Source organism: Monodelphis domestica, chromosome 1, assembly GCF_027887165.1.
Source record: "Monodelphis domestica isolate mMonDom1 chromosome 1, mMonDom1.pri, whole genome shotgun sequence".
Lineage (NCBI taxonomy): Eukaryota > Metazoa > Chordata > Mammalia > Didelphimorphia > Didelphidae > Monodelphis > Monodelphis domestica.
Genome location: NC_077227.1, coordinates 760,674,559 through 760,689,308, shown reverse-complemented (window position 1 = coordinate 760,689,308; position 14,750 = coordinate 760,674,559). Strand labels below are relative to the sequence as shown.

At 44.5% G+C, this 14,750-nt stretch overlaps 1 protein-coding gene across 2 annotated transcripts in view; it reads right to left on the bottom strand.

Moving 5' to 3' along the window:
• Positions 1-14,750, bottom strand: part of LOC103094333 (zinc finger protein 850-like) — a 293,282-nt gene that overhangs the window by 96,660 nt on the left and 181,872 nt on the right. The window lies entirely within an intron of this gene.

Genomic DNA, 14,750 nt, shown 5'->3' with positions numbered 1-14,750 from the left:
AAATTCCTAATAAGCAAAAATTTTAAAATAACTAAATGATATTGTGAATTTCAAATAATTATGTGGAAAATCACCATGCATCTATCAGCTTGACACTCTAGACTGATTGCACTCAGAGGGCAGTGTAACTTAATTGATACAATTGTATTTGTTTCTATAATTTCTAAACCTATCACTTGCATATCAAATCTTAAGCCTATTTTGCATTAAGATCTGTGCTACAGGGGGCAGCTGGGTAGCTCAGTGGATTAAGCGCCAGGCCTAGAGACAGGAGGTCCTAGGTTCAAATCTGTCCTCAGACACTTCCCAGCTGTGTGACCCTGGGCAACTCACTTGACCCCCAGTGCCTAGCCCTTACCACTCTTCTACCTTGGAGCCAATACACAGTAGTGACTCCAAAACGGAAGGTAGGGGTTATTAAAAAAAAAAAAGGATCTGTGCTACATATGAGGTGAAAAGTCATTACACCAGTACAGAACTCCAAGTTTAATTGTTTTATTGAGAGGAGGTGAGACTCCCAATAAAGCCAGTCCCTGGTCAAATCAAGAGCAGAGATCCTGAGCTTTAGGAGATAGTCTTTTTTTTTTTTTTGCCAACAAATCTGATGACACAGTAACAGAAAATACAATCACAATGAAAATGGAATGGATATAACATCATTCCAGTGGACATTTTGTTAATGACACAAGTGCTAATGAATCTGGTAAGTGGTAAATGAATCTGGTAAATAAGATCACTATGGGTGGTGTGAATTTTAAAACTATTCCACCCTAATCAGACCATTCTTTAGAAATTTTGGTTTAGCTATTTCCTGATCAATAACAATAATAACAGAATCAGGTCTTGGAAACTACATTTCTAGTCCCTTCTTAGTTTTGATTTTTGAAGATTTTGAAGGTCTGCATCAAATTCAAGATTTAATTATCTAAGAAATGGCTTTCAACAGATGTGCAGAAAAAAGGACAGACCTCTGGGCTGTCCTAAGTCAAGCTAAGTCCTCATTGGTACAGATGAGATGCAGAAAAGTGATGTAAAAATGTCCATATAAGGCACATCACTTCCTGGCTCCAACTTTTTCCCCAGAGAGAGACTCTGGCTGGCAGCATGCTAAGTGTTCCGACATCTTGAAGTGTTGGGTGATGAGTTTTGCCCTGGAGCTCATTTTAGGTTCGGGCATCTTAACTGATCCCCTTTGGAGGTCAGGCCGATTCCTTCCTCCTTCATACTCCAAACCCTTACTCCCTTATCTCCTGATCTCCCCACCCAATACCAATCAGGCAGGGGGAGAGGGAGAGAAAAAAAAAACTCCTTCCTTCTCCTTAATCTTCTCCACTATCAATTAAATCACCATAAAAATTCCAGCTGACTTGGGTATTTTATTATTTGGGATTTCCCTTGGCAATCACCTAAATTTAGATTTTTCAGTCTCAACCATAATTTTAACCCTTACAGTTTGGCTGACCACATCGGTTGTGACGAAATACCTTCAATCTTCTTAACTTTCCTAAACCTTTTTATTTTCTACTGTGACTATCCCTTTTTATAGCTTGATCAGCTATAAAGGTAAGTAAATTTGGATTTATTTTTTTTTTCTTTTCCCCCCTCTCTCCTTAAATTAGATAGAACACAGGTGTTTTAAATCTTAGCAACAGGGCCCTAAGGTCCTGGCTGGGAAAACTTTCTAAATCTCCTTTCCATTAGGGAACAACTGCCTAGATTAAGAGTGGGGAAAACCTATGGAAAGTTTTGGCTTTGTGCTGCTCCCCTCATGTTTTGTGAAGCCCACTAAAAAAATAATCTTTACATATATATATATATATATAAATTACTACTACATTCTTCAAAATTTATATGGCAGTTGATTAGGGGCATTGAGGAATACAGCATACCTCCAATTTTTTATATTATATGGTAATATCATTTTTGTACTCAGTACTGTGTTTAAAGATGCTAACATTAAAAAATCATTTAAAGCTGAAATTCAGGAAAACACCAAAAAAAAATGAGGATACAATGCAAGAGAACATGCAAGCCCAATTAGAAAATTGAAAATATTTCTTACAGGATCAATTGGCAAACATCCACCCTATCAGAAACAGACCTGTTTCTGAACCTTTGAATGAGGAAATTCCCCGAAATAGAGATGGAAAACACCTTCCCTATAGCTCAGCTAACAGACTAGCTCTCTCATGGTCAGCAAATCTTGGCTGAATTTAATCCCCGAGGCCTTTCCCGTGCAATTCCAGTTTCTTAATGTCCTTCTATAGAAACCCAAATTCCAGCCCAAAGGAGATCTCGTCCTAGAGAAATTCGTCCTAGTCAAACTGACCCACAGGTACAAAATTCAACTAGAGGCCTATTTCCTCTAAGAGAAGTACCTGAAATAGGATGGAATGGGGATGTGGTGACTTTAAGGTACAATATACAGTTTACTCCCCAAGAAATAAATAAATTTACATGAAATGTTCCCACATATGAACAAGATCCCTTTCTGGTAATGAAAAAGATGACAGACATATTTTTTCATTATAATCCATCTTACAAAGATGTTGAAAATTTGCTACAGGCTTTTTTAACAGAATGTGAGAAAATAAAATAATTGCTCATGTCAACAAAACCTGGGGGTGCAATGCAGCACGTTGGCCATCTCAGGATCCTGAATGGGACTATAATGACTGGGGATCTTTTACAGCTATACTGTTATAGAGAGGCCATCCTAACAGCAATGAGAGAATGTGCAGACAGTACAGATAAGTGGACAGAATTTGAAAAGATTAAGCAAAATGACGAGACACCTTCCAGATTCATGGACAGAATAATCAAGTTTGGGGGTAGATACCTGGATTTTGACCTATCTAAAGAAAATTGCATAAGACAAGTTAGAAGGCACTTTGTCAATAACTCTTGCAAAGTGATTAGAGATTATTTTAGAACACATTGCCCAAGATGGCCAGAGATGGACCTTGAAGAGGTGTGGAAAACTGTTCTATATGTTTCAAAGGGAAACAAAGAAAAAGTGGAAGAGAATAATGATATAGAAAAAAAAAAAGAGAAACGATTGACATTTTAAAGAGATAAGATTGGAAAACTGGAAAGAGGGCATGATACTCAACCAATGGCACTTGCCCCTCTCCAGGAATCTAATTATCAATTTGTTACTTGCCAATTCTGTGAGAAGGGCCACAGAATGTCAGAGTGTAGAACTTTACTCAAGGCTCTCAGAAGGAATCTGCAGTTTAATAACAACTACAGAAGTGATAATTATAGAGATAACTCTAATAATGATAATGGAAGCCTTTAGGAATAATAACTAAAGGAATAGATATTGGGAAAATGATAACTCAAACCAAATGATTCCACAACAATATCACTTAAGTGGTGCCCATCCAAAAAATATTTGAGGTGCTAATGCCCCTCAGGGGGTTACCCAAGGAACATCCCAAACACAATGAAGGTGTCAAGGGGGGCTGGGGCACAGGAATCAGAGGATACAACCTTTGATTTTCTGGACCCTGATGTCCTACTAATCGTTGTCCCTATCCACTACCCCACCCATACTAGTGAACCCCATGTTACTTTAAAGGTGGGTAACACCTATTATGATTGTTTTAGACACTGGAGCTTCCTGGTTTGTATTAAAGAGAACACCTGATTTACATTGTTATTCTGTTGACTCACAGAATGTAATGGGAGTGTCAGGAATACCCCTAAGGGTTAAAAAACTTTACCCTAGAATGGTGTCTGTAGGACCCCTAGATGTACAACACTCCTTCCTTTTGATACCTGACTCCCCTCTAAATTTGCTGCAGAAGGGCCTTCTATGCAAACTCAGAGCCACAATAACTTGCTCCCCAGATGGTTCCTTATCTTTGGGAGTACCTGAGGAATCTTTAAGTTTATTCCCTGTAATTTTCTCAGAGAGACAGGAGGGAAAAGAGCATCCCATCTTTGCAATACCTGAAAATATACCGGAGTCTCTTTGGGCCACATCTTCTTCGGATGTAGGCTTACTTAAGTTGGCTGTTCCTGTGCAGATAAAAACTAAATCTAGTCCACCTCCTTCCATTCCTCGGTATCCCCTCTCAACAGAGGCAATTGAGGGAATTACTCCAGTAATTGTCTCATTAATTAAACATGGAATAATAATCCCTTGTAAATCTGAATACAACATGCCTATCCTGCCTGTTAAAAAAAAAAAACAAAAAGAGGGCCTAATGGCAAACACCTCTATAGATTGGTACAGGATTTGAGGGCTGTGAACAATCATGTTATAAAGAGATATGCCATAGTTTCCAACATCCATACTAATATTTCCTCTATTTCTAGCACAGCTACATACTTCACAATAGTGGACTTGTGCTCAGCTTTTTTCCCCATACCCATACATGAGAACTCAAGGCATATCTTTGCTTTCACCTGGCAGGGCCTTCAGTACTCCTGGAGTCATCTGCCACAAAGTTTCATAGACAGCTCAAGCTTAGTTGCGCAAATTTTGAGTCAAGATACAAATAATATAAAATTTAAAAACAGCAAATTAATCAACTATGTAGATGATCTACTCTTGGCTTCAACAGATGCAGAAGCATGTCTGGAAGGTAGTAAACACCTTCCTTTAGAATTGCACAAAAGAGGACATAAGATCTTGAAGGGGAAAGTTCAGTGGTGTCTCCCCAAAGTAGAATATTTGGGGTTCATCCTACTACTAAGAAACAGTTGAGAGCAATTTTAGGAGCAACAGGGTTTTGTAGACAATGGATTCCTTGCTATGGGGAAATTACTAAACCCCTTATAGCACTAACAAGGGATTCGGTCCCTGAACCCCTCAAATTAGAGCCATAACACCTGTCAGCTCAATCAGATCTAAAACAGGCTATCCTGTCTGCCCCTGCTCAAGGAATCCCAGATTACAACAAGCCATTTACTTTGTATGTACATGAGCGAAGAGGAGTAGCTTCAGGTGTTTTAACTCAGACTTTGGGACCATCTCAGTGCCCAATTGCTTATTATTCAGCCCAGCTGGACCCAGTAGCATCAGGAGCACCACCATGTCTTAGAGGCTTAGCTGCTACTGCTTTACTAGTGACAAAAACTGTTGATCTAGTATTGGGATGCCCATCAAAAATTATGTTCCCACATGGGGTAGAAACATTGTTGATAACACATAGAACATAGTAGGCATTGTCAGATCAGTGAATTACAAAGTATGAAGTAACCTTGTTAAACAATGAAAATATTACTCTAAAACGGTGTACAACTCTTAACCCTGCCACCTTGCTTCCAGATTTACCAACTTCAGGAGAACCATTACATAACTGTGAAACATTAGTGTCCATGGCGGAAAAGCCTCGAGATGATCTCTTGTTCACTCCCTTAAACAACTCAGATCTGGTCCTATTTACTGATGGTTCTTCTTTCATGAGGGATGGCACACGCTACACTGGAGCTGCCGTAGTCTCAGAATTGGCCAATGAGTGGTCAGCTTCACTACCTTCTAACATTAGCGCTCAAGGAGCAGAACTCATAGCTCTAAAACAAGCTTGTATAATTGCCAAGGATAAAAAGGCAACAATTTATACAGATTCTAGATATGCTTTCGGCATTTGCCACTCAGTCGGGATGCTATGGCTCCAGAGAGGATTTTTAACCTCAGCTAGAAAATCCATAGCTAATGCAGAAATTATTAATGAAGTTCTTTCTGCTCTCAAACTGCCTAAAGCCCTAGCTGTAGTTCATTGCTCTGCCCATACAGTTGGCACTGACCCTGTCTCTAGGGGAAATGATTGAGCAGATGCTGCTGCAAAGCTAGTAGCCATAGAAGGACCTGAATTAATTTTAACATTAATAACCACTGATGACTTAAATTTATCACTTTCCTATAATGAAAAAGATGTGGAAAATGGAAGCAAAATTTCAAAGCAAAACAGATTAATGGAGTATGGGTGTCATCTGACTTTGCTGTACTCTTGTCAGGGTCTTGGTGTTTTTACTGCTGATTATAGTGGAATAGTAGGAGTCAACAATTCTGGTTTAAAAATATGTGAAAACAAGAGTATCCCTCCACTTGTGTGACTTGTCTTGTTCTACAAACAAGACCATCCTTCCCCTTTTTATCTGGCCATCTTGTTATACACCCAAGAAGGGTTTGGTAGGATTTATGGAACCTCCTGTTTTACAGGCTTAAGGTCAGGATGTAATAAAGATTTGATACCACTCCAAACTAATTTTCTTAGCTAATGTTTATTATTTTTTTTAAATATGTAGAATTTCATTTAAATAAGTCAGTCAACAATTTTGTATAAAGTATTGAACACTTCATTGTAGAAACATAGGCAAAATGACTATTATAACCAAAATGAAAAATACTGTTCAATTTAAAAAATGTACTTAAACAAGAACCTGAAAAAGTTTATGACATGTATAACATTGTTCAAGCAAAATTGCACTAGTATTACATAAATCAATAGTTTATAAAGGCCTCAATATGGCAAAGTTTAGAAATAGGTAGTATGTATGCACATAGTACAACAAAAAAATCTCTTTATAAAACAGCAGTTTTTTTAATGCTTGTACAAAGGGAATAGAGAGCAACCACAAACATATTCCATCTGTTATGTTAATACATTATGACAGCTAAAAGTCGGTCATGTCTATCAGAGGAACAAAAAGCCCTCTATACCATGTGAATAAATCTTTTGTGCCTTTAAAGATATTTGTATAAAAATGCTATCCTTTTTTTTAATATGTAACTTAAATAAATCATACTTCTTCAGTTGAAATTTTGGGAAAAAACAAGTGAGTGGGCTCTATATACTTAATAGAATAGAACAGAAATGGAGACCAGAGTAATTAGTCCAACTTTGACACATTCCACCTTTGATTATAGATTATTGATATTTATCCCAGAACTATTTTGTTAAGGTTCTTTAACAATATATATATATATTTTAAATGAATCCGTCATAGTGTACCATTAACATATCCAATCCACATTGCCTACTGAAAAAACTGCTTTGCTTTGTATGTATGATCTGACGAAAACAAGTCATTTGCTTTCACAAAATTGGAATTCTGTGGTCAGTTTGTGTGCTTATGTTTTCTCTCTCTTCCATTGTCTCCTATGTAGTAAGGGGTTAATCATCCACAAAATTCAGGTGACTGTGAACAAATCCATAATATATGAATAGGTAATGCCCTCTTGTGCTCTAGAGTGGCTACTATGCTAAAGGCCTAACGGAGATCAGAAGATCTTGTTTCATAGCAAGTAGTCTTTCTGCTTTTAGGATAATGTTGCTATAGTCCATCAGTATTGGTTAAATATAAATGTTGATTATATGGCATATGTGTTTAGGATAGCACGTACAATTTCAGAAAGCTTACTTGTATTCATGCAGATCATAAGAATTTATCTTTTTTTTTCATCTTAAAGCCTAATTTATCTCTTCATGATCTAAGGCAAATTTCAAAAGCAGGTCATGTTGGAATTTTGACGATTATAGACTTCTATTCAGGCTCTGAAGTAAAATCCTAATGGGCGCAAAGAAGAAAGTACACCATTCAATCACTCTTTCACCATTTAAACAGAAAAGATGACGCACCGTACTACAGCTTTCAGACTATATCATGGAAAAGTGCAGATAACAACTTTGTTGACTAAGTAGAACCAAAAAAAGTTCCTACAAAATGGATTGCTCATATTCACACTACAAAGGAATATGTGTTTAATTTTAACAAATTCAAAGGTGTGTCATAGCAGCGGCATTGTTGTAAATTGTAGTGTAGTGCAGTTTCTTTTTTTTTTGTAAAAATACCGTACAAATGGTCAATCAATAGTCATCAGCAGAAAACAAACCAACAACTGAAACTCATAAAACAATGGAAACAAAAGAGGCAATGCTGATGCCAAAGCAATTATAATACTGTTGGGACATACAAAAGTAATCCTTATATTTCATACATTTATACAGAGTATAAAACTTGTCGGCAGATTATGCCACTGCCTTGGGAGGAGTTCTTTCCTGTCATCAACACTTCCTGAGGAATTCCGACAGTTTTGCCCGTCCATATATAATTCTGCATACACTGGATTGGAGTAATGCGTTGGCCCTGCAGTTAGCGGTCCTTTCAGATCAGAGTTTAAGTAGATGGCGGCGCGGTGTGGGGAAGCTTGAAAGCACGAGGTCCTCCCCTACATGTCTGGCCTTTGCTGGCTCTACCGTGAAATCAGGATCTAAAAGACTCCCATCATGATCGTGGTCCACTTCACCCATACTCTATGATGGACTGCCAGTCTCCACATTAGTCCCTCCATTAATCCTAGGTTGTCTTCTAGCAGTTTTTGTCCTTCGTTTTCTTTTACAAAGCCCGAAGCCAATCACTAAAGCCGTCATCAGTGTCACCAGGAGGACAGGAGGAGCAGTGACCGCAGTACTTCTCGGGCGGCTCTTTGGAGCTGGCCCTTCACACTGGGGCCTGACCAGTTGGCAGACACACACACGGGCACGTTTGTCTCGGGGTCCGGCGGACACGCGCCACCATTGTGGCAGCAGCCACCACACGACTGGCAGCTGGAGGCACTCTTTGTGTCGGTGCATCCTCACGGTCCTTGTTTGTGATGCAGCCGCCCCCGCGGCGCCTCGGGCCCTTTTGTTCCTTCAGACCGAGTGGGACGGACCATTCCACACCTCCGCCATCTGCAGCGGTGCGTGATTCGGAATTCACACAGCGACGACGGCAGACACAGTGCCGGCATCCGTCTCCTGTGCATTCGGGCACGCACTGGCACTGCAAGACCCTCCATTTGGACAAAATCTCTCACAGACCATCTGATTGCAGTTTGGACCAGGAAAACCCAAGGCACAGCCACAGGCTGGTCTCCCCATCCGGCCCAGACACTCAGCCGGCTCATCAGCCAGATCCTTGGAGCAGATCGCCTGACGTTCATTATGTTTATTAAGCACAACTATGTTATTCCCCTGTACGTGGCCCTGGCCCTGGGAGGAGATTTTCCACCAGTCGTGGCGTGAATTTCCTTCAGTTCCTCCGATGAACCGGCTTTCAGAAGACATTTCCAGCCCCCCCCCCCCCCCCCCCCCCAGCTCTAGCTCCGGCCCGAGAGGAAGTCTGTTAATGCTGGCCGTGTTTGTGGCCCCCAGAGGTGAGAAAGTCCCCGTAAAATCAGAGCCCTCAGCCAGCTATGGCCAGCCCACTCCTCAGCACGGGAAAAGCAAACTTCTCCCCTCCCCAAACACCGTACGTCCAGCCACGAATGTAATGCAGGAGTTGTGTGAAAAGAACATACAACATTCCATGCAAAGCTGGGTCATACAGTGATCTGCTGCCGTGGGATTTGTTATCCTGTAGAAAACACTGCTCAGTGTCACCAGGGAAGTCTATATGCATTGTTTCCATCTTGTGAATCATCACTAACCTTTGCGCCTGCAAAAGGCTTGCCTAACCCTTCAGCCTTCTTCATCTTCTCTATAAACAGCATCCCCCCCTCAACAAAATTGCCATTGGCCATTTGATTCCCACCCGTCCTCTGAGTCTATCTGCACTCTTATCCCTCAGGGACCCCCCGCCAGGTGGTCCTGAACGGGAAAGGAAATTTTTGGTTCTTTGTTCTGTTCTGAGTTACACTTGTGAAAGGGATTCCTTTTGCCTAATTGGAATTAAAACTTTGGTTAACAATCATTTAAATACCTCTACTTAGTTCCTCACTAGATTGTGAGGACAGAATTAACTCTGTTGTCTGCTTTTGAATTAATTAACAAAAGTGAACATACTCCTACTTAATATTAAGTAGGGGGAAGTCTGCCACCCAATGCTAAACTGCATGATAACTCAAAAACATGGGAATCCAAACCAGCTGATAACCAAAATGTGTGAATCCTAGGAGAGTTCACACCTCTAGAGGGGACAAGTCAATCCCACAGACACTGCCTATGGGCAGGGCTGGACAATTTGGTAACTGATTCGCCCCATGAAAAGGGACAGGGACAGGAAACCACCATAAAAGCCACAAAATCCTTGGGCAGAGGCAGTCTGGTGGAGTTGAGTCTCCTGGAGATAGTCTTCAAGGGACCTTCCCTGGAGACTGCAGCGTAAGCAGCTTCACCTTAGATTCTGACTCCTGGACTACTTTGTTGGGTGAGTGACAAGGGCTGAGTCTCTTCCTACTTTCCTACGAGACCAGCTTCCATCTTGGAGGAGGCCTCATACTGGCCCTACTGGCTCAGGACTCCAGGATAGGTATCTTCTCTAACCTCTCACATTTCTCTATTGTTTCCCCTCTAGTTTGGTAAATAAACTTCTGACTTGAGATATAATAACTTTAGCAACCACATTATTTCATATCATTTCAGTCCAAACACTAAATTTAACCTTTATACCAGCGGGCCTGACCCATGTTGAGGATTGATCAAATGAGACGAAGTCATACTAACCTTGGGAAATTGATGTGAGCAATGTCATCAGGCATGCATGGAGAGGGGAGAGGAACAGCCCTCTCTGGCTTGTGTGCCACAGGTTCGCCAACATGACCCCAGGACGTTCACATTCACCTACATATATTCATGTCATTTTTTCATTGTGTTTTTGTTGTCATGCAAACCCACTTCCATACTGGTCATTGCTGTAAGAGCACATTCAAATGCAACCAAACACCCAAATAAAACCCCAAATACACTGGTAAGAAAGATGACTCCAGCAGTTCTTTCTCTGGGGATGGAGCACATTCCCTATCACAAGTCTTTCAGGACTGTCCCAGATCACTGCCTTGCTGAGAGGAGCCAGATTTTCACAGATGATCATCCTCCATTATTGCTGTTTCTGTATACAGTGTTCTCCCATTTCTGCTTATTTCACTCTGCATCGGTTCCTGCAGATCTTTCCAGCCTTTTCTGAGATCATCTTGCTCATTATTATCAGATCCCCCCCAAGTTTTGTGGACTAGGGGGAAAGTTCTTCCTAAATTATGCCTAATCTGACAGACATAAGATAGACTCCACTATTTTCTTCGACCCTTTAAAATGTTTCAGTAGTTGATACAGGAAGAGCCACCAAAGAGGATGGTTAAGGAATGGCAGCTGGGCTCAGATGATGTTCCCATTTTCTTTATTTCTCTCAGGTGGGGAGGTGAGGCCTGAAACCAAGGAGTCGCCCCAGAGCTACACATTTGGGTAGAGAAGTCTTTGGGCCAGAACAGCCTCAGGAGGCACCATCTCTGTATGTCTCTAGGTGGAAAAAAGCCTGGGCCTGGGATGCCAGATCAGGGAGGCCCCAGAGCACAGAGGATGGAGATCCTCAGCCAGCAGTGAGGGGCCAGGAGCGTTCTGAGGATGGCCAAAGCAGTGGGCCAGTACCAAAGCGTATCCATGGCAAAGAATCTCCACAGATGTAACCAAGAATGTAACAAACTGCCAGGAATTCGTTGTGTTCTGAAAAAAAGGGAGAAGGAAGACTTTTCCTTCCCTTTAAATGGAGAGGGCTGAATGGTTATGTCTCACTGGAAAGATGTAGGCTACAGTGAAACAGTTGAGGGAAACTGGGGAGCCTGAGGTGTGATCTGCTGGTGGAGAGACGATGGGAGATCTCTCCCTCCCCGGGGTTAGCTGTGACCAGGGCTTGAGGGACTTCTAGAGAGACAGGACTTCTCTCTTCCCACAAGGGATATCTGAACACCTGAATCCCTTTGGTCACCATTGTGGGGAGTAGCTGAAGAGAAAATGTCAACTGCTATAGAGAAAGGTTTGTGGTCAGACTCCTCTAGGGAGGATTGTGGCAGACCAGGTCTGGTTCTGACACAGAGAAGAGGATTCGCCCGTGAATCCTGCTCTCGATCACCCAACTTCTCTCTTGTTGTGGAATGGGCCAACCCCAAACCTGACTTGAACTAAAGAACTTGTTCGGAAAGGGAAAGGGTGGCAGGGAAGGGGAAAAGGAGCAGGTGCCCTAACCAGCTTCACCCCAAATAGCCGGATCAAGGGGCAGAAGCGGAGCCCCCAAAGACTCAGCCCACTTTTTCAGCTGTCAGTGTTCTTTATTCTGTCACTATTTATCTAATCTCTAAACCTAAAGCAGTTCAAGAAAAGGCGAGGAGAGACCCAGAAATGAAGCCAGGAAGCCGGCGCAGTTGTGAGTCTAAGCTAAACTTCCTGAGTCCGTGGTTCTTCCTGGCAGCTGGAGGAAGGTGACTAGGCAGGAAAGTCCGAGTCTTCGCTCACTTGTGGCCTCAGATGCCCCTTCCAGTACAAGGCGGGAAGTCCCGGGCTGTCCAGAATTCTCCTCGGCTCACAGTTCTGGCGGCCGCCTCAGTGCCTGTCCATCAAAACATGGGTTCTGCCAAGATCCCCCTCGCCATTCTTACCGCTCCCTTGGGCGAGTTGTGCCATGGGTGCCTACTTGTGCCAATGGGTAGAGGAGAGAGAAGGGTCAGAATGAAGGGAGGGTTAGGGTTCCTCTGAAAAGGGCCCAGCTCCCTCGCCCCTTTATCCGCTGGGGTCGGCTCTCACTTAGAGCCAGTGGGCTCTTCCTCATATATTGGAGAAAGGAGACCTTCGCCAGAGGAGCCTGCTGTACCCCCCCCCCCAGGGCTTTGTTTTCTTTGGCTTGGCTTGTGCAAGACCTTCACTGAAAAGTGGCCAGAGTGCGTCCTGCCAGCGCCTGTCTCGTTTGGTGGGAGAGTCTCCCTCCTCTGTAGATCGAGCAGCCCATTATGAGGTCCGATGAGACCCCCTGTAAGCCCGGTCCTGCATGCACTTGGGCCTCCTCTGGCTGTATCATGGGGAGGGGGGGGCTCGCCTGGTTTCTTCCCCGCCACTCTCTGGTTTTCCCGCAGTTTTTGCCAAATGGGGAGATCTTAGCCCCAAAGTTGGGGTCTTTGCTCGAACCTAGGAGTCTTTGCTTCCTACAGGCAGAGACCAGCACCGGCAGCCCCCCCTTTCCCCAGATGCTAGTCAGCACCAGCCTGGCTTTGGACCGGGATGGGGAGAGGTAGTGCGGGGCAAGCCAGAGACCCGAAATCACCCCCCATCTCACGTCAGAAGTGGGATTTGAATCCACGCCTCCATCTGGAGACCAGAACCCTCCTGTGCACAGGAAAGCTGGGCTTGAGAAGGGCCCCGAAGACCACTTGGCCATCCCCATAGCTGCCATGTTGGATAGAGACCCAACGATCCAAGGCTGCCTCCTGGTCAGAGCCGGCCCTCCCTCATCCCACCCCTCCCCCGTCGTGCCAGCTGGAGCCAGGGCAGGTGCAAAGTGGATTGATTGGCAGCGCTCAAGCCTCGCTGGCCGGGTCACCATTCGAAGCCCTTGAAGGAACAGTTTCTGGGACTCTCCCTGGACAACCCGTCTGCCAAGCCGCCGCCTTGCAATGTCGTCCAGCAAAGGGGAAGAGGAAGCTCCCCATTCATCGAGGTGGGCAGCGATGTGGAAGGACTGGCGCGCTTCTAGGCAGCTCCGCTGCCTGCCCCACTGAGGGCTGGCTGGAGTCTGGTGACCCTTAGCTCGCCTTGGTTTGGACACGCCTACGGTGGCGCAAGCAAGCCGGCCGTCCTCCTCGTTCCTTCCCATCGTTCCCTCTGCTAGCAAACACCTGTTAGTTCATCGTGTTCTCCTTCCCACAGCCTTTCTCCCTCTCCGTTTGGCAGAGCCAGGATAGGTGGAACTTGGGAAAACAGACTTTAGTACAGGCATGTAGCAGTGAGTACAGGAAAGACAGAGGACCTCGGCGCCCCACTTTGTGCCCCTCGGGGATTCCCCCCATCACCGCAGGGATCGCCCTCCCCTACCTCCCAAGTTGTCCCTAACCCTAACCCCTTGGGGATTCCCCCCATCACTGCAGGGATCGTCCTCCCCTACCCCCCAAGTTGTGTCCTGGGACCCCCCCTACTCCCCTTCCAATCCTAAGTGTTCCGGGACTGGGCAGGGGCAGTGGCTGGGGGAGCTCCTCAGGGGAGGGGGGAGGGACTGGGGCCGCGGAAGAGAGAGCGAGGTGGGGGCTGGGGTGGGGAGGGGGGCGTCTGCCATCAGCGCACCAACGCAGCCGCAGAGAAGACACCCTGGGGGTGGGGAGCAGACACCCCCCCCACCGAGTACTCCTACCCATTGTGCCAGCCAGCTGGTGTCTTGCACGAGAGCCTGGAGCCCCCGGCAGAAGGGAGTAGACCGAAATGCCGGGCTGAAGCTGGCCCTCCCCATCCACACTGCCAGCAGCCCCATCACCAGCATAACAGCGGAAAGGACACTAGAGATGAGATACCTCACGTGGAAGCTCGGTGAGGCTCCTGCACCGTCAGGCTTCCTAGGAATCCTCTCTCATGCCGTACGTCTACGATCATCAGAGCGGCGAGGGAATGGCCAGTATCCCAACGTCAGCCTTCTCTGGGAAGCACTACGAGGCTCAGCGCTCTTGGCCAGACCATGGGCTGAATTGCAAATACCAGCTCCAGCCGGAAGCCCCCTAGAGGAGAGGCTGAAAGGTTTGCTTCCAGATCCATCTCTAGCTCTGCCTTTTCTTGCCCCTTCCCTTTTGTTCTTTCCGCTCTTTCCGTATTTAGTGTCTGTGGCCTCTCCCGGCATAGGGACTCAGGAGCCCGTTGTGCCATGCTGGGCAAGATTAAAATGGTTATCTAATAACTGCAAGTATTTTATTTTATAATAGTAGTAATCACGTGAAGTAAAGTAAAAACCATCAGTAAAGAGAGCTTCCCTGGACAGTGATAGTGGGGAAGAGAGAGGGACAGGGAAGG